The sequence below is a fragment of the Haliotis cracherodii genome, unplaced genomic scaffold (assembly GCF_022045235.1).
Source record: "Haliotis cracherodii isolate W230 unplaced genomic scaffold, xgHalCrac1.p SCAF_15, whole genome shotgun sequence".
NCBI lineage: Eukaryota > Metazoa > Mollusca > Gastropoda > Lepetellida > Haliotidae > Haliotis > Haliotis cracherodii.
This window is the reverse complement of record NW_027266270.1, coordinates 22,823,754-22,843,175: the sequence shown is the minus strand read 5'-3', so window position 1 is coordinate 22,843,175 and position 19,422 is coordinate 22,823,754.

Here is a 19,422-nt window from a genome sequence, read left to right as displayed (position 1 = left end):
CTGTGTGGGTCTATAGGAGATCTACTATTCTATACAGGCTTGAGGTAGCAGCACCCACTGTGTGAGTCTATAGGAGATCTACTGTTCTATACAGGCTTGAGGTAGCAGCACCCACTGTGTGAGTCTATAGGAGATCTACTGTTCTATACAGGCTTGAGGTAGCAGCACCCACTGTGTGAGACTATAGGAGATCTACTGCTCCATACAGGCTTGAGGTAGCAGCACCCACTGTGTGAGTCTATAGGAGATCTACTGTTCTATACAGGCTTGAGGTAGCAGCACCCACTGTGTGGGTCTATAGGAGATCTACTATTCTATACAGGCTTGAGGTAGCAGCACCCACTGTGTGAGTCTATAGGAGATCTACTGTTCTATACAGGCTTGAGGTAGCAGCACCCACTGTGTGAGTCTATAGGAGATCTACTGTTCAATACAGGCTTGAGGTAGCAGCACCCACTGTGTGGGTCTACAGGAGATCTACTATTCTATACAGGCTTGAGGTAGCAGCACCCACTGTGTGGGTCTATAGAAGATCTACTGTTCTATACAGGCTTGAGGTAGCAGCACCCACTGTGGGTCTATAGGAGATCTACTATTCTATACAGGCTTGAGGTAGCAGCACCCATTATGTGAGACTGTAGGAGATCTACTGTTCTATACAGGCTTGAGGTATCAGCACCCACTGTGTGGGTCTATAGGAGATCTACAGTTCTATACAGGCTTGAGGTAGCAGCACCCACTGTGTGTGTCTACAGGAGATCTACTGTTCTATACAGGCTTGAGGTAGCAGCACCCACTGTGTGAGACTATAGGAGATCTACTGTTCTATACAGGCTTGAGGTAGCAGCACCCACTGTGTGAGACTATGGGAGATCTACTGTTCTATACAGGCTTGAGGTAGCAGCACCCACTGTGCGAGACAGCTGACCCAGGCAGATTTGTAGGTTGCAGGTGAGAAATACTTGGCAAGCATTCCAGAGTTGTGCTTGACGTAAGAGTTGTGCTCCATGAATGTTGATAGAGGTCAGATGTTGTAACGGGTGACCTTTAGCAGGTGTGCTGCACTCTGACGTAAACTTGCAGCGACCTCACGGTGGACGAGATATTTATCATTTAAATGAGGGTTAAAAAATCGGTTACATAATGTTTTAGATACTGATTATTATCAATGATTGATACCTTTAAACAAACTGTTTGAAACCTTTGATAGGAAATATAATTGCAGCTGTTTTGCAATGCTTGATGACAGTATTGATAATAGTAATGAAATATATGACAGTTTGATGAGAGTATTGATGTAATATTGATGACAGTATTGATGTAAATATCGATGACAGCATTGATGTAAATATCGATGACAGTATTGATGTAAATATCGATGACAGCATTGATGTAAATATCGATGAAAGTATTGATGTAAATATTGATGACTGTATTGATGTAAATATTGATGACAGTATTGATGTAAATATCGATGACAGTATTGATGTAAATATTGATGACAGTATTGATGTAAATATTGATGACAATATTGATGTAAATATTGATGACAGTAATGTGTACTGTATTGATGACCGTATTGATAAAGTTTTGCAATGGTCAAGATTTAGGATGCCAGTATAGCGGTCCTTCTGTAACTGTCAACTCCATGAACAGAGAATTATTTCTAACACAGATATTCTACATTTCAAGGCAACCAATAGTGAATAATAACCCACAAACTTCCCAGATTACAGCCATCTCATTTCCATGCAATGGAGCGGATGTGAACATCAGATTTGAGTCTATCTGTAACAGGCAACACTTGTGGTACATCCTGACTCGTATGTTTTCTAGGACTTGTCAAGTTGATTGGTTATATACCATATTTCCTCTATAAGATGCCGGACCTCCAATACATGCCAGCCTCTATTTGATGCAGTGTCGAATAGAGCCTTGGTCCATCATTTGATGAAATTAATGGTCCCTATCAAATTAACACAAATTATGAGTACTCCTTTGACCAAATATAAACCATTTCCTGCAAATGTTCACTTTGTATAAGTGGGCACGGGTGGCCCAGTCGTCTGAGGCGGCGCGATTCGCTGTGCAGAGTTGCGTTCCTTGGGCACGCCAGAAACCTATGATTGTGGGTTCGAATCTCAGTTCGCCCCGATTTTGTTTCTAGGTTTGTCAGCACCATCCATACCCGTGCTAATGGGTTTCACCGAAGTGGTAAAAGTCTGAGACCTGCATCACTTTGGGCTTTCCTCCCACATTAAGCTGACACGCCGCGATATAACTGGAATACTGTTAAAAGCGGCGTTAAACCAAACTCACTCACTCACTTTGTATAACTGTACAATTTGAGATTCTGTAATGCAATGAGTTGAATCAGTGTCAGCAATAAACAGAATCGATGCAGTGCGCCTATCAGAGGCTGGGTCTGTAATAGATACCAGGTCAGCCCCCTGTGCAAAATTAATAGATGCCCAGGCATCTAACATAGGAGCTATGGTACGTATGTAGTGTTGTGCTGGTGATACCAAAGCCATTTGCTTGTAGCATGACTTTCATTATTTGTATGGCTGATGTGGTGTATTACATTAAATGATGGAACTAAGCTGAACTAAGGCTATAGAAAGGAGTGAACTACAATTCATTTGTCACGGCACGATTGTGAAGATGTTTCATTTTGTTTTCTGGAGCTTTATATCTTCCCAGTTTGATATAGCGATCAGTATGTCCATTTCCTGTTATGAGCAGAACCGTTAAATATGTCTTGTTGAAACTTTCTATGTGGATCAGTCTAGTGGTAAACTGGACTTAGCTGAATATGAGGGTAGTATTTGTTTCTGGAGCAGAACTCCAAAACTTTTGAATATTTCTGGATGAAACTTGTTATACAGATCAGTCTGGTGGTGAACTGTCCTTCTGATGATTTGGGATTTTGAAAAAAAACTGAACACTACAGCAATTTGTTTTTCACCGAACTACCTATCAAGGTAAACTACCGATCAAGGTAAACTGCCAGTCAAGGTAAACTGCCAATCAAGGTAAACTGCCCATCTAGGTAAACTAAAAAGCAAGGTAAACTACCAATCAAGGTAAACTGTCAATCAAGGTACAAGGTAAACTACAAAGCAAGGTAAACTGCCAAGCAAGGTAAACTGCCAAGCAAGGTAATCTGCCAATCAAGGTAAACTACAAAGCAAGGTAAACTACAAAGCAAGGTAAACTACCAGGCAAGGTAAACTGCCAAGCAAAGTAAACTGCCAATCAAGGTAAACTGCCAAGCAAGGTAAACTGCCAATCAAGGTAAACTACAAAGCAAGGTAAACTGCCAATCAAGGTAAACAACAAAGCAAGGTAAACTGCCAATCAAGGTAAACTGCCAATCAAGGTAAACTACCGATCAAGGTAAACTACCGATCAAGGTACACTGCCAATCAAGGTAAACTGCCAATCAAGGTAAACTGCCCATCGAGGTAAACTACAAAGCAAGGTAAACTACCAATCAAGGTAAACTGTCAATCAAGGTACAAGGTAAACTACCAGCAAGGTAAACTGCAATCAAGGTAAACTGCCAAGCAAGGTAAACTACCAACCAAGGTAAACTGTCAATCAAGGTACAAGGTAAACTACCAATCAAGGTAAACTGCCAATCAAGGTAAACTACAAAGCAAGGTAAACTGCCAATCAAGGTAAACAACAAAGCAAGGTAAACTGCCAATCAAGGTAAACTGCCAATCAAGGTAAACTACCGATCAAGGTAAACTACCGATCAAGGTAAACTGCCAATCAAGGTAAACTGCCAATCAAGGTAAACTGCCCATCGAGGTAAACTACAAAGCAAGGTAAACTACCAATCAAGGTAAACTGTCAATCAAGGTACAAGGTAAACTACCAGCAAGGTAAACTGCAATCAAGGTAAACTGCCAAGCAAGGTAAACTACCAACCAAGGTAAACTGTCAATCAAGGTACAAGGTAAACTACCAATCAAGGTAAACTGCCAAGCAAGGTAAACTACAAAGCAAGGTAAACTGCCAATCAAGGTAAACTGTCAATCAAGGTACAAGGTAAACTGCCAATCAAGGTAAACTGCCAATCAAGGTAAACTGCCAATCAAGGTAAACTGCCAGTCAAGGTAAACTACAAAGCAAGGTAAACTGCCAAGCAAGGTAAACTACAAAGCAAGGTAAACTGCCAATCAAGGTAAACTACAAAGCAAGGTAAACTACAAAGCAAGGTAAACTGCCAATCAAGGTAAACTACAAAGCAAGGTAAACTACAAGGCAATGTAAAATACCAAGGAAGGTAAACTGCCAATCAAGGTAAACTGCCAAGCAAGGTAAACTGCCAGTCAAGTAAAAATTTTGTAAAAATACTTCCATGTAAGAAAACCATGACACCCAACCTGCATTCATTATCTTAAGGAAACATTGGTAATTGTGTGTTTGCCTTAGATGGCAAGTGTGATATGCCAGTGGCCTATATAGTGGGGAGACTACAGCAATAGTCTTGTGTTTACGCTCTGTCACATGATCAACCTTCATCTCCAGTCCTGCCTCAAGGTTCTGACATTTATGCCTACAGCCCATGATGGGTAGCATACCAAGTTTTTACCTTAGCATACCAAGTGATGGGCTGAAAACATTTCATTTTGTGATCTGCCTAGTTTAGATTCTTGTATATTTACCCATGCCTGTGCTTGAGAGGGCTGTGTCGGCTGCATCAATACACAGGGCTAAATGGGTAAGTTCTCATGGCACAGTTTAGAGATGGGTTTTACTAGTGTGTATTGTTGGGGAATAGTAAACAAAAAATGGAGGGTGTGTTCCGGAGTTCGTCACTCACCGCACAGAGAAAAACATTTTTAGTTTGTTAAGTATGTTGAAATTTTTTTTTTTATCATGATGCTTTTGTTTTTGTGTTGTATTTTGTAATTGAAAAGGATTTTTATGTTTTTGACAAATGGTTGGTGCAGGAGTGGGAGGGTTGGTGATACTGTTGTGTTAGGATTTTGCTCATTATGAAGAGCTAACATGAATTCCTTCAATGTCTGTTGGTTTGTGTTTGCATTGTTTGACAAGTACTGTATTGCCAGTGTAGCGGCCATAAAATTTCCGAGTCCCGTGATGGGATTCGAACCACGGACCTTCTGATCAGAGGTCGGACGCCTTGTCCACATGACCAAAGAGGTTAACCCCGTCAGCAAGCTGACAAGGTAAGGATGTCATCTGTGGGATGACTCCACGCCCTGCTACATACTCCCCCGTCAACAGAAGGCACGTCCCGGGCCGCATAGTAGGATACTGAGGCTTATTTTGCTCAAATTTGATATGAACGTGCTCAGCCCCACGTTGGGCGCCAATGTAGCGGCCATAAAATTTCCGAGTCCCGTGATGGGATTCGAACCACGGACCTTCTGATCAGAGGTCAGACGCCTTGTCCACATGACCAAAGAGGTTAACCCCGTCAGCAAGCTGACAAGGTAAGGATGTCATCTGTGGGATGACTCCACGCCCTGCTACACCAGTTTGACATGTCCTTTGCTGTGAAAGAAAATAGACTTAGAACTCATGAAGACATGAAGTCTCTGCTAAAAGCAGAGTCCATTTTGTGATTTGGACTGTATCTTAAGCATGTCTTTGTGAATCGCTGTCAAATAGTCAAATCGCTGCAAAGATGAGTATCCTGCCCCACTGGTGGCACCCATCACAAACACATGCAAAGGCAAGTCAATTGTTCATGTGAACATATGGTACAAATCCAAATAGGGAATTGCGTCGGACATCTTATTTTGGCACTGATGCATCAAATTTGGAAATGTCCTCCACATTGCTGCAATAAAACTTTTTGAAAGCCTTATTGGGGTCTTGATTAATGTAACCCGATCATACAACCATTGTGCAAGAGTCGTATGATGCTCTTTGAAATCTCCATAGAAAGAACCTGCTTGCTTGTACCTCACACATTGTGAAATGTAAACGCCGAAGGCTGGAGCTGCTGGAATATTGCTCAACATACAGGGAAAGTTGACCATTGGAAAGTTGAAGTTATCCCTCTTGTCATACAGTCTTTTCGACTGCCTCTGCGGTCTAGTGGTAGAGTGTCTGCTCGGAGAGCGGAAGGTCCGGGGTTTGATCCCAGGCCGTGTCATACCAAAAGACGTTAAAAGATTGTACTTGTTGTTACCCTGTCTGGCGCTCGGCATTAAGGGGCTAAAACAAGGACTGGTTGGCTCGGAGTCAGTATACTGTGTCTGAGTGGGATGTTCATGTTAAACTGCGGCATGGTATCTCAGTGGGCTAGCACTATAAATCGGCATCAGTCCGGACTAGTACAAGCAGCCACACACACACACGTGCATGCACGTCGCTATATAAGTGCAATAATCTTGGACGCGACGTTAAACCCAATTTCAACTCAACTCACTACAGTCTTTTCAGCAAAACAGATTAAATCCATTCTCCACCAGCAGGAGAAGTTAAAGAATTCTTCCCAAGAATGAAAAGAATCAGAGATGCTAGAGAAAGCACTGTGAAGCAGAGTGGACTGGTAGATAAGGGTTAACACAAGTAGTTTCAGGTGGAGCAGCTCTTTTCTGCGAAGGAGGCTGAGAATTAGGAGTTTGCATTGTCCTTAGATAACATTTTGTGTCATTGTTGGTTATCGGTTAAAGGTGGTATTACTTGCCTTATATTTGAATTTGAAGTGGTCGGTTGGCCCAGATGTGTTTGTGTTTGCTTGCCTTGGATGGGTGTCAAGGTTCTTTTACTCAAATGGCTGAATTGCGATTCTTGGTGAAGACCATTGAAAGGTGAGATGAAATGGGAAATTTGCATGTGTTCAATAACAAAAAGATTTTATTTTTCCCACTTTAAACAAAAAACAGTTACTAATAGCCTATTTTCCGTGAAATTCCATCAGGGGCAATGAGAAATGATGTGAAGGGGCATGGATTGCTGAGTCCTCGATAGTGCCACAATTAGCTGTGCTGAGTTACGTCTTTTTGGCATGCCCGAAAGCTATGAGGAGTGGCTTCTAATCCAAGGTGGGGGCATGGGTGGCCAAGTCTAAGTCTATGGCGCCGCGATTCGCTGTGCAGAGTTGCGTCCCTTGGGCACGCCAGAAACCTATGATTGTGGGTTCAAATCCTGGTTCGCCCCGATTATGTTTCTAGGTTTGTCAGCACCATACCCATGCTCCTGGGTTTCACCGGGGTGGTAAATATTTGAGACCTGCATCACTTCGGGCTTTCCTCCTACATTAAGCTGAAACGCTGTGATATAACTGGAATAATGTTAAAAGCTGTGAGAAACCCACTCACTCACTCTAATCCCAGGTTTGCCATTTATCAATCATGTTTCTAGGTTTGTTGGCATCATTCTCTCTCTCATGGGTTTCAGTAGTGGTAAACATGTAAGGCGTGCATCACCTCAGTCTTCCCCCCACATTACGCAGACACGAGGTGATTGAACTGAAATACTGTTCACAGCGGCGCTAAGCCCACATTGCTGACTCTCCAGAGTTCTACAACTTCTAAATGCCAATGACAGAACACGTTCATGGTATTCCACCCTTTGATGTTGGTGAAAGTTTCTTGCATTACCTCAACTTCCGACAAGCTGGGCTAAAACTGACGTAGAAAGCAACTCGAGACAAATGATTCTATTTTTTACCAACTAACTGTTGCATACGCGGTGAAGCCTTTAAATACTTGATTTGGGGAGTAACCCACTTTCCAAGTAAAGTGTGGAGCCAGACTGTGTGTAACTAGCTGCCTCCGGTGTGACATTTCTCTCCTGCTGAGAATGCTCGGTATATATAGCTACATGCTGCTTGAGGTGTAGGTAAATAAACTGTGTATTGAATGAAAACAATTAGAGTAATGCTGATCAGGTGATGATGATGTAGACAAGCTGTGTAAGGAAGACAGACACACACAGGTAACAGTGTATAGATACAGGTGAATCTTTGTATGGGTTATGTAGGTAACAGTGTATAGATACAGGTGAATCTTTGTATGGGTTATGTAGTAACAGTGTATAGATACAGGTTATGTAGGTAACAGTGTATAGATACAGGTGAATCTTTGTACAGGTGATGTAGGTAACAGTGTATAGATACAGGTGAATCTTTGTACAGGTGATGTGGGTAACAGTGTATAGATACAGGTGAATCTTTGTACAGGTGATGTAGGTAACAGTGTATAGATACAGGTGAATCTTTGTACAGGTGATGTAGGTAACAATGTACAGATACTGTGAATCTTTGTACAGGTGATGTAGGTAACAATGTATAGATACAGGTGAATCTTTGTAAGGTATCATTACAGTTGATATATACAGGCAAGGTCTTTTAAGATTATATGTATAACAGCAGATTATGTTTTATCAAAGTTCAGTGGTTTATTTGCAGCATAGCTGATGGATAACATGGTACATTGAGACTGGTCAAGCATGCAAGCGATGAGATATGAATGGTTTCCGTAGATATCTTGACCTGTTCCAGGTGGGATAATCCCAGACATTGAGCCTCCTGACCTATAGAAACTTGATCCCTGTAGTTTCAGGTGGCTGATCATCACATGCCAGCACAGCCCTGGCCACACATGCAGCTTACACAGTGGAATCCTCGTCTTTGATAATCTCACAGGCATGGCCTCTCCAGTGTGGTGTTACTGCTGTACTATGGGAGAGTGTGGACAGATTGTGTCTGTATCACACACTACCAGACCTACAGCAGTGATATTTGTGGGGAGGTGATACTGTCTATATCTCACACCACCAGACCTACATCAGTGATATCTGTAGAGAGGTGAAACTGTCTGTATCTCACACCACCAGACCTACATCAGTGATATCTGTAGAGAGGTGATACTGTCTGTATCACACACTACCAGACCTACATCAGTGATATCTGTAGAGAGGTGATACTGTCTGTATCACACACTACCAGACCTACATCAGTGATATCTGTAGAGAGGTGAAACTGTCTGTATCTCACACCACCAGACCTACATCAGTGATATCTGTAGAGAGGTGAAACTGTCTATATCTCACACCACCAGACCTACATCAGTGATATCTGTAGAGAGGTGATACTGTCTGTATCACACACTACCAGACCTACAGCAGCGATATTTGTGGGGAGGTGATACTGTCTATATCTCACACCACCAGACCTTCATCAGTGATATCTGTTGAGAGGTTATACTGTCTGTATCACACACCACCAGACCTACATCAGTGATATCTGTAGAGAAGTGATACTGTCTGTATCACACACCACTAGACCTACATCAGTGATATCTGTAGGTAGGTGATACTGTCTGTATCTCATACCACCAGACCTACATCAGTGATATCTGTAGAGAGGTGATACTGTCTATATCTCACACCACTAGACCTTCATCAGTGATATCTGTAGAGAGGTGATACTGTCTATATCTCACACCACCAGACCTTCATCAGTGATATCTGTAGAGAGGTGATACTGTCTGTATCACACACCACCAGACCTACAGCAGTGATATCTGTAGGTAGGTGATACTGTCTGCATCTCATACCACCAGATCTACAGCAGTGATATCTGTAGAGAGGTGATACTGTCTGTATCTCACACTACCAGACCTACATCAGTGATATCTGTAGAGAGGTGATACTGTCTGTATCACACACCACTAGACCTACACCAGTGATATCTGTAGAGAGGTGATACTGTCTATATCTCACACCACCAGACCTTCATCAGTGATATCTGTTGGGAGGTGATACTGTCTATATCTCACACCACCAGACCTTCATCAGTGATATCTGTTGAGAGGTGATACTGTCTATATCTCACACCACCAGACCTACAGCAGTGATATCTGTTGGGAGGTGATACTGTCTGTATCTCACACCACCAGACCTACATCAGTGATATCTGTAGAGAGGTGATACTGTCTGTATCTCACACCACCAGACCTACAGCAGTGATATCTGTAGAGAGGTGATACTGTCTATATCTCACACCACCAGACCTACAGCAGTGATATCTGTAGACAGGTGATACTGTCTGTATCTCACACCACCAGAACTACAGCAGTGATATCTGTAGAGAGGTGATACTGTCTGTATCACACACCACCAGATCTACAGCAGTGATATCTGTAGAGAGGTGATACTGTAAGTATCTCACACCACCAGACCTACATCAGTGATATCTGTAGAGAGGTGATACTGTCTGTATCACACACCACCAGACCTACATCAGTGATATCTGTAGAGAGGTGATACTGTCAGTATCTCACACCACCAGACCTTCATCAGTGATATCTGTAGAAAGGTGATACTGTCTATATCACACACCACCAGACCTTCATCAGTGATATCTGTAGAGAGGTGATACTGTCTGTATCTCATACCACCAGATCTACAGCAGTGATATCTGTAGAGAGGTGATACTGTCTGTATCACACACCACCAGACCTACATCAGTGATATCTGTAGTGAGGTGATACTGTCTATATCTCACACCACCAGACCTACATCAGTGATATCTGTAGAGAGGTGATACTGTCTGTATCACACACCACCAGACCTACAGCAGTGATATCTGTAGAGAGGTGATACTCTCTGTATCTACACGTAGATGTATGTGTAGATGTTAGTGTTGATGTACACGTGTGTGTAGCAGTGTGTATTTGGGTCCTGGACGGATGGGGAATCAGGCCTGCAGTGTTTTATTGATGAGGCCAAAGCAGTCACATACATGAAGTACCAAGGATTCCACTGACACAGCTGGCGGGAAGGTTGTGGTGCACTGTGGATGGTGACTTACCAGGTATCTCAGACACATGATGTCTTGTATATCGATATACTGCCACTGGAACAGCCAAGCAATGCCTGTAAGACACAAATGTGGTGTATATCGATATACTACCATTGACAAGTTCAGCTATGCCTCTAAAGCGCCAAATGTGGTGTGTATCGATATACTACCACTGTAATCTTTATTCAGTACAGTACAGGCCACAGGCCCTTTGTACAAAATGTTCGCGAGGGATATTAAGTTTTCTACCAGTTTCTATTTCCAGCCAGTGTGCGCTGCATCTAAACCTTGACATACATGACCGGAATTTACTCACGGTTACACAATACAAATATTCTTCACACTTCAACGTTAATTTAAAATGAGAATAGAAGGACATTTTGGAGCTATTACATAAACTTCTATGCCATATTTGTTGAAAATTATCTTTCAAACGTTGAAATAACATCGAAGTAAATACCTGTACGTTACCGGGTGATTGTGATAACCAAACATGACAGAATCCGAGAGAAAATAACGTTGTTCTAATATTAGTAACCCAATTCTTCTTTCCTTGACTATTGTATAGATACATCATTTCATAGCACTTTTTAGGTAAGCGGATACCCGGCATACACATTAAACGTAGCCAATATGTAAAAGCTCTCATCAATGCATTGATATGTAAAGGGAATCTGCCACATTCACCCAATACAGCACTACTTGATGTACATTGTTTAACATTCAATAACCATTTACACGCATATAAATAAACTTTCTCAACTTCTTCCATATTATGGAATGCCCATATTTCTGACCCATACAGTAACATAGGTGATATCTTGGAGTCAAACAATCTGAAAAGACATTTTGGAGAATAAGGTTGTAAACAATTAATGCTTTTTAATGAGTTGATTAGTACCATTTTAGCTTGAACTGCTATGTTGGTTAAAGCTTGTGTCCATGAAAGCCTGCCTCTAAAAAACAAACCTAAATATTTATTTATATGAGATTAGCTATGCCCCTAAAGCACCAAAAGTGGTGTATATCAATATACTACCCCTGGACAAAATTCCCAGAAACATTAATGCTTCATATGTAGATTTATTTTGTTTATTTTCCATATTTTAAAAATTAATGTGGACTTTGTACATATCTGACATTGATTTTTAAAAAAGGAACTGTATTTGATATAAAAAGTTGATTCTTTTAAAATGTTAATATTACTTCTTTTTGTTAATTTATCTATAATTAGAACTGGCGGATCCATGTATGAAGTACTACAAAAGTTGGTCTAAACCACAGTGACCCTAGTAAGAGGATGCTTTCATAATATGAAATGCTCATCACTCACTAACTCTATGAACTATTATGACCGAGTCAAACATGTAAAGAACTCTGTAAAGCTTCAAATATGTAACAGGGATACAGGAATACAAAATACCAATTACAAAAAAAACCTCTTATGATCTCCATGAAGACCTGAAAGTAAGCTGCGGTTGAGTAGTGCCTGGGAGTGCTGCTATGCAGTCTGGGTGTAGTACCTACCAGGCTTTATGAGTGAACAGGAGCTACAACATAGCAAGGACTGACTGGTATATATAGTGACACATGGTCTGGCTTAATGATCATCATTGACAACATGTGTTTATCGGGTTATCTGGGGTACAGTTGGGCTTCTGGAAGTCTACACAAATACATGGCTATTTTAGGATATGGATGTATGACATAGCTGATTGAGGCTCTCTTGGGAGAATAAGATGTTGGTTATGATCTTATAGTGGTGGGAGGCACTGAGTGAGGCCCTATTTGGGTTTAAGAAACACTGATCAAGGCTTGCATGTTGTGTTGATCGGCTGGCTCCCTGTGGTCAAGCCATGTCCACCTGGTGGCTCCCTGTTGTCAAGCCATGTCCACCTGGTGGCTCCCTGTTGTCAAGCCATGTCCACCTGGTGGCTCCCTATTGTAAAGCCATGTCCACCTGGTGGCTCCCTGTTGTCAAGCCATGTCCACCTGGTGGCTCCCTGTTGTCAAGCCATGTCCACCTGGTGGCTCCCTGTTGTCAAGTCCTGTCAACCTGTTGTCAAGCCCCATCCACCTGGTGGCTCCCTGTTGTCAAGCCATGTCCACCTGGTGGCTCCCTGTTGTTAGGCCCCATCCACCTGGTGGCTCCCTGTTGTCAAGCCATGTCCACCTGGTGGCTCCCTGTTGTCAAGCCCCATCCACCTGGTGGCTCCCTGTTGTCAAGCCCCATCCACCTGGTGGCTCCCTGTTGTCAAGCCATGTCCACCTGGTGGCTCCCTGTTGTCAAGCCATGTCCACCTGGTGGCTCCCTGTTGTCAAGCCCCATCCACCTGGTGGCTCCCTGTTGTCAAGCCATGTCCACCTGGTGGCTCCCTGTTGTAAAGCCATGTCCACCTGGTGGCTCCCTGTTGTCAAGCCATGTCCACCTGATGGCTCCCTGTTGTCAAGTCCTGTCAACCTGTTGTCAAGCCCCATCCACCTGGTGGCTCCCTGTTGTCAAGCGAATGAGTCAAGTCGCTGAACCTGACCTCCATTTTAATTGACTGTCACGACAAGCATAAGTTAATGGAGAACAAATTCTACAGTGAATTACCATAGTTAACCAACTGACAGACTTGATAGTAGCAAAAAATCTGCAAGGGTGGTAGATGCTGAGCATGTAAAAATCTCTACTCACATACTTACATGCATACACTCTCACAGCTCCATCTCATAGATGTCGAGGGACCCGTTGCATGCAATGTATTTTTACCCCTAAGTGTGATGCTCCATTTGTTGTGCCATCAATAACAAAGTATGTATTGTTATTTTCATCTTTCCTGTCGGTTGTAAACACTATTGCTCTTCCCTAGGTGTTCATGTTTAGTGCATGCTCCCATAATGCACTTGGATCCGAACTTCAAGCATTCACACAACATCAACAATATTCAGTGCCACCAAGGGGCACACTCCACCACTGATAAAGTTTTATAGTACATTCAATTTCATCAACAGGTGTACATTTTGCTTTAGTTTTTCCCAGGGTAACAGTTGGCCCAGTCGTCTAAGGCACCCAGTTTGCTGTGCAGAGTTGAGTCACTTAAACACACCATAAACCTTGAATATGGGTTTCAATCCCAGATCGCCCTGATTATGTTTCTAGGTTTGTCAGCACCATACCCGTGCTTGTGGGTTTCACCAAAGTGGTAGATGTCTAAGACCTGTATCACTTTGGGGGCAAATGAAGGTGGGTAAGGCCAGGTAAGGCCAGGTGAGGCCAGGTGAGATACCACAGGGCCACAGGAAGCTGGGACAGAACAGATGCTCTGGGTGATACTTATGAAGCACCAGTTGCATCAGTTGTGAACTCCCTATACATGTGCATGTCTCTGGTTTGTGTTGGTGGCAATCTGGCGATCTTGGTGTGGCAGGTCTTAATTACACTTGGCTAGCTTGATACTCCACTCCAGAAGCTGGCTGGTTGGGACTGCCATGGTGTGTGTTTACACAGTGTACCTGTTGACGACATTGTGTTGTAATTATAGACACACTACTCTGCCTACTTGGGATTAACTGTTACTTTGGTGGGGGGGGGGGGGGGGGAGAGGTGCTGGCTGCCAGACACGGAGCAACCAGTTCGGGCTGGCTCCTGGAAGTACAACAAGAGTCATGTTTGTGTTTCTGTCATGTGTGTCTTGCCAAGGAGTCAATGGTGTATTTTTGTGCACAGCAAAAACATTTGTTTAGGGATGCATCATTAATATTCGTGTGTGTTGTGGAGAGGGAGGGGATATTTGTTAGAGACAGAATATGGTTTTGTTGCTGATTCAAGACGTAACAATTTTCTTCTGTAAAATGGACAGAATGTCCTATGGATGGTCCAACAGTTGTCCCTACTCACCCTATGGATGGTCCAACAGTTGTCCCTACTCACCCTATGGATGGTCCAACCGTTGTCCCTACTCACCCTATGGATGGTCCAACCGTTGTCCCTACTCACCCTATGGATGGTCCAACCGTTGTCCCTACTCACCCTATGGATGGTCCAACCGTTGTCCCTACTCACCCTATGGATGGTCCAACCGTTGTCCCTACTCACCCTATGGATGGTCCAACCGTTGTCTCTACTCACCCTATGGATGGTCCAACCGTTGTCCCTACTCACCCTATGGATGGTCCAACAGTTGTCCATACTCACCCTATGGATGGTCCAACCGTTGTCCCTACTCACCCTATGGATGGTCCAACAGTTGTCCCTACTCACCCTATGAATGGTCCAACCGTTGTCTCTACTCACCCTATGGATGGTCCATCCGTTGTCCCTACTCACCCTATGGATGGTCCAACCGTTGTCTCTACTCACCCTATGGATGGTCCAACAGTTGTCCCTACTCACCCTATGGATGGTCCAACAGTTGTCCCTACTCACCCTATGAATGGTCCAACCGTTGTCTCTACTCACCCTATGGATGGTCCAACCGTTGTCCCTACTCACCCTATGGATGGTCCAACCGTTGTCCCTACTCACCCTATGGATGGTCCAACAGTTGTCCCTACTCACCCTATGGATGGTCCAACAGTTGTCCCTACTCACCCTATGGATGGTCCAACCGTTGTCTCTACTCACCCTATGGATGGTCCAACCGTTGTCCCTACTCACCCTATGGATGGTCCAACCGTTGTCCCTACTCACCCTATGGATGGTCCAACCGTTGTCCCTACTCACCCTATGGATGGTCCAACAGTTGTCCCTACTCACCCTATGGATGGTCCAACAGTTGTCCCTACTCACCCTATGGATGGTCCAACAGTTGTCCCTACTCACCCTATGGATGGTCCAACAGTTGTCCCCACTCACCCTATGAATGGTCCAACCGTTGTCCCAACTCACCCTATGGATGGTACAACAGTTGTCCCTACTCACCCTATGGATGGTCCAACAGTTGTCCCTACTCACCCTATGGATGGTCCAACCGTTGTCCCAACTCACCCTATGGATGGTACAACAGTTGTCCCTACTCACCCTATGGATGGTCCAACCGTTGTCCCTACTCACCCTTTCTGTTACTTACCTGTCCCGGACTGACATGGGTGGTCTCAAGAGCCAACCAACTTTTAGGAGGACCAAACATAAGTACATGATTTTATGTTAATATCATTTTCATGATATTACATCGATAATATTGACAGTGTAGCATGTCATTAATATTTACTTTTCATATCAGACTTGACCTTGATGTATTGCCATTTGGCCATGGACACTTGTGATCCAACAGTTGTTAGATCAATTGTTACTTTTGCTGAAGGATATTTTTACTATGCACATAAATGTATGATCAAGCAAGTTAGAAACATACCAGGCCCCCATTAACCTACAAGTTGAGACGACTGAATTTGACAAGTTTGAACCATCCATGAACTGAATCCATTTGCATTGGCAACTGAGACTACTGCTGCTCTTGGCAAACACCCTGCCCACTACGCTATTTCACTGCATTCAAAGAAAATCGAAATTAGATTTATGAACACACATATATTTATTTTCATGGAGAAAGTTATTTTTCTAGTTTCTCGTTTTAAAATAGGTTGTGTTTAGTCTGCTTTGAGTGTCACATGACGATGGCTATTTTGACAAATGCCGGCTCACATGAAGTTATACACACACTGTAAGGAAATGTTCTTCAAGTTAAAAAGTAGCCAATTTGAACAGAAATATCCAGTCTGTGGAGTGACAGGTATTACAGCTAGATTGTTTAGGGTCCACCCAAGACAGACAAGGTATCTTCAGACTGTTCAGCAAGATAAATGTTACACAGGAAGAACATGCTTAGATAATGTGGTGTGTATTTTAGTCAAAGGAGGAGGGAAACCAAGGTACAGCTCAGCTATTGTAAGAGAGAAAAATCGCCTGCGTGCATGTGCCTGTGTGCGTGGCCAGCAAAAAACTTGAGTCTGGACCAGACAATCGAGTGATTGATTCTGTGGACAATGAACCACGCCAAGGGGTATGAAGACACTACATCCAACAAGTCACTGAGCCTGACCACCCAATCCATTTGATTACCTCTTACAACAGCATAGGTCGCTAGGTATCTATTCTAACCTGTAATCACTATAGGGTGATGGATAATACACAATGTTCAGTTAAATTGGGGCCATGAAGATCCAGGTTGGAATAGGTCTTCAGCAACCCATGCTTGGTAAAAGGCGACTATGCTTGTCGTATGGCAACTAACAGAATCAGGTGGTCAGGCTCGCTGACTTGGTTGATGCATGTCGTTGTATCCCAATTGCGTGGATCGATGTTCATGATGTCAATCACTGGATTGTCTGGTCCAGACTTGATTATTTACATCTTTTCGTAAGTGACAACTAACAGAATCGGGTGGTCAGGCTCGCTGACATGGTTGATGCATGTCATTGTATACCAATTGCGTTGATCGATGTTCATGATGCTAATCACTGGATTCACTGGACCAGACTGGAATATTTACAGACCGTTATCATATAGCTGGAATATTGCTAAGTTCAGCGTTAAACAATAACCAGCCAACCAGTTAAATTGGGCGTTCATCTGGGGTAAGTGAGTGTGGGGCAGAGTGATGGGTCTCGGTCAGACAAAACAAGAGGTTTGTGTAGATGGTGATGCATACCATGGCGTAGCTAGGGAGGTCCTGTTACTGCAACACATCAAAGTACTGTCAACACTCCAGCCATTGTGGATATCTCATCTACAATAGTCTGCCTTTGCAACATGGTGACCTTGAGTGACTTGTAGGGCTGGGACAAGTCCAAATCTACTACCTGGGTAGCTGACCCCCTATTACCCGACCCTACCCGGGTACCCACTGCAGGTCTCAAGAGTTGGGAACAAGATGTCTGATTGGGAATTGTTTTACGCAGCCCTGGCAAAAACTATTTAGATACATGTATCAAATGATCAAATCATGCGTTCACTGAAGCTGACTGAAGCTTTATTTTTACTCAAACATATACTAGTCAAAAGGAATGTGTGCATCGCCAGAAAGAAATATGAACATTAGCGACTTGTAGTAACCACTGAGCTATTGTGACTTTTTGTCATGAAACAATATATCACGTGACTAACCACGGGACCAGGTGGTCCTCTGGGTACCCGGTTCCTACTCAGGACCCACCTGACCCGGGTACCCTAGTTACCCGTCCCAGCCCTATTAACTTGGAGCACACTATGTGCTAAGGTCCTGACTTAGCAACTCATTCTGTAACGCTACCTATAGTTTGCCAATTCCGTCCATTATCTCCACACCAGTAGGTTTAACATTCTCAGAGGCAGATCTATGATTTTGAAGGTATTTGGGGTGCACGTTGTGTAAGTGATGAACACAACGTAGAACTGATTCGGGTTGACCTATAAAGTGTCTGAAGATCCGTGTTAGAATAGGTCGTCAGCAACCCATGCTTACCGTAAAAGGCGACTATGCTTGTCGTGAGAGGCGACTAACAGGATCGGGTGGTCAGACTAGCAGACTTGGTTGATGCATGTCATCGATCCCAATTGTGTAGATCGATGCTCATGATGTCAATCACTGGTCCAAACTCGATTATTTACAGACCGCTGTCATACAGCTGGAATATTGCGGAGTGCAGCGTAACAAACAAAACAAACTGAAGGAATAAGAAGGTGGGAGGATGAATGTGCACACTCCTTCTCTGGATCTCTGCCAGTGACTCTGATCATGTAATTGTCAAGTCAATAACACAAGTGTAAGCCTTCTACCTCACTGGATAAACCAGACCTTATGGTCTCAGTTTTGTGACCAGACATGTGCGAGGCAGTGGTTCTGTTTCAAACCCACAACATATTTAAAGGAACCAATCATGACATAAAATACACAAAAAAAATTTATGCACTCATGAGTTTATTAACATATAACGCCACACATTTCCAATCATTGACTCATTTGGGATAAGTTATTTGGCAATTGTACATATTTTTTTTTTCGGTAGCTCAGACCTATGTGTAAAGCGATTGGACTAGAATATAGGGATGCGATATCTGTGGAAATCATTGTTGTCATTGGTTCAGTAGCATATTCCAAAGTGTTGTCTGGCTTAAACATAGATCTGTTTGTCATGGAGCAATATATACACACTCATAATTTAATGACAAACTGGATCTAGTCCAGTTTTTTTGTGCATCGGTCCGGGCAACAAATTGCCAAATTGAAAAATAAAACCTTCAGCATTTGTTATTCCTTGTCACAATTTACCAATTTAATTATAGTTTTACAAATAATCCTACCCTAAGTATAACAAAAGTGAAGTGAAGTGTTTTCCAGAAAAAACAACTTCAGCATCTTTTTGTTTGTAGTTTTGGTAAGTTTTTTATTCAAAGAGATTATCCTGAGATCAACAATCTGCAACTGATTAGATTACTTTGCCTCTTGCTACTTCATACCATGGGCACTTAATACGATCTATAGTTAGGGTCCATGTTCATACTGACCAAGGAAATCTGTTAAAAAGACTATTAACCAGCCAGCCAGGCTATTTACACCCCCAAAATGATGCTGTTGTTCCCAAATAGTGTATAATGAGCAAATGATTGCAATACGTATTGTATTATTGTTCATGTAGTGTTTTAACCCTACTGTATA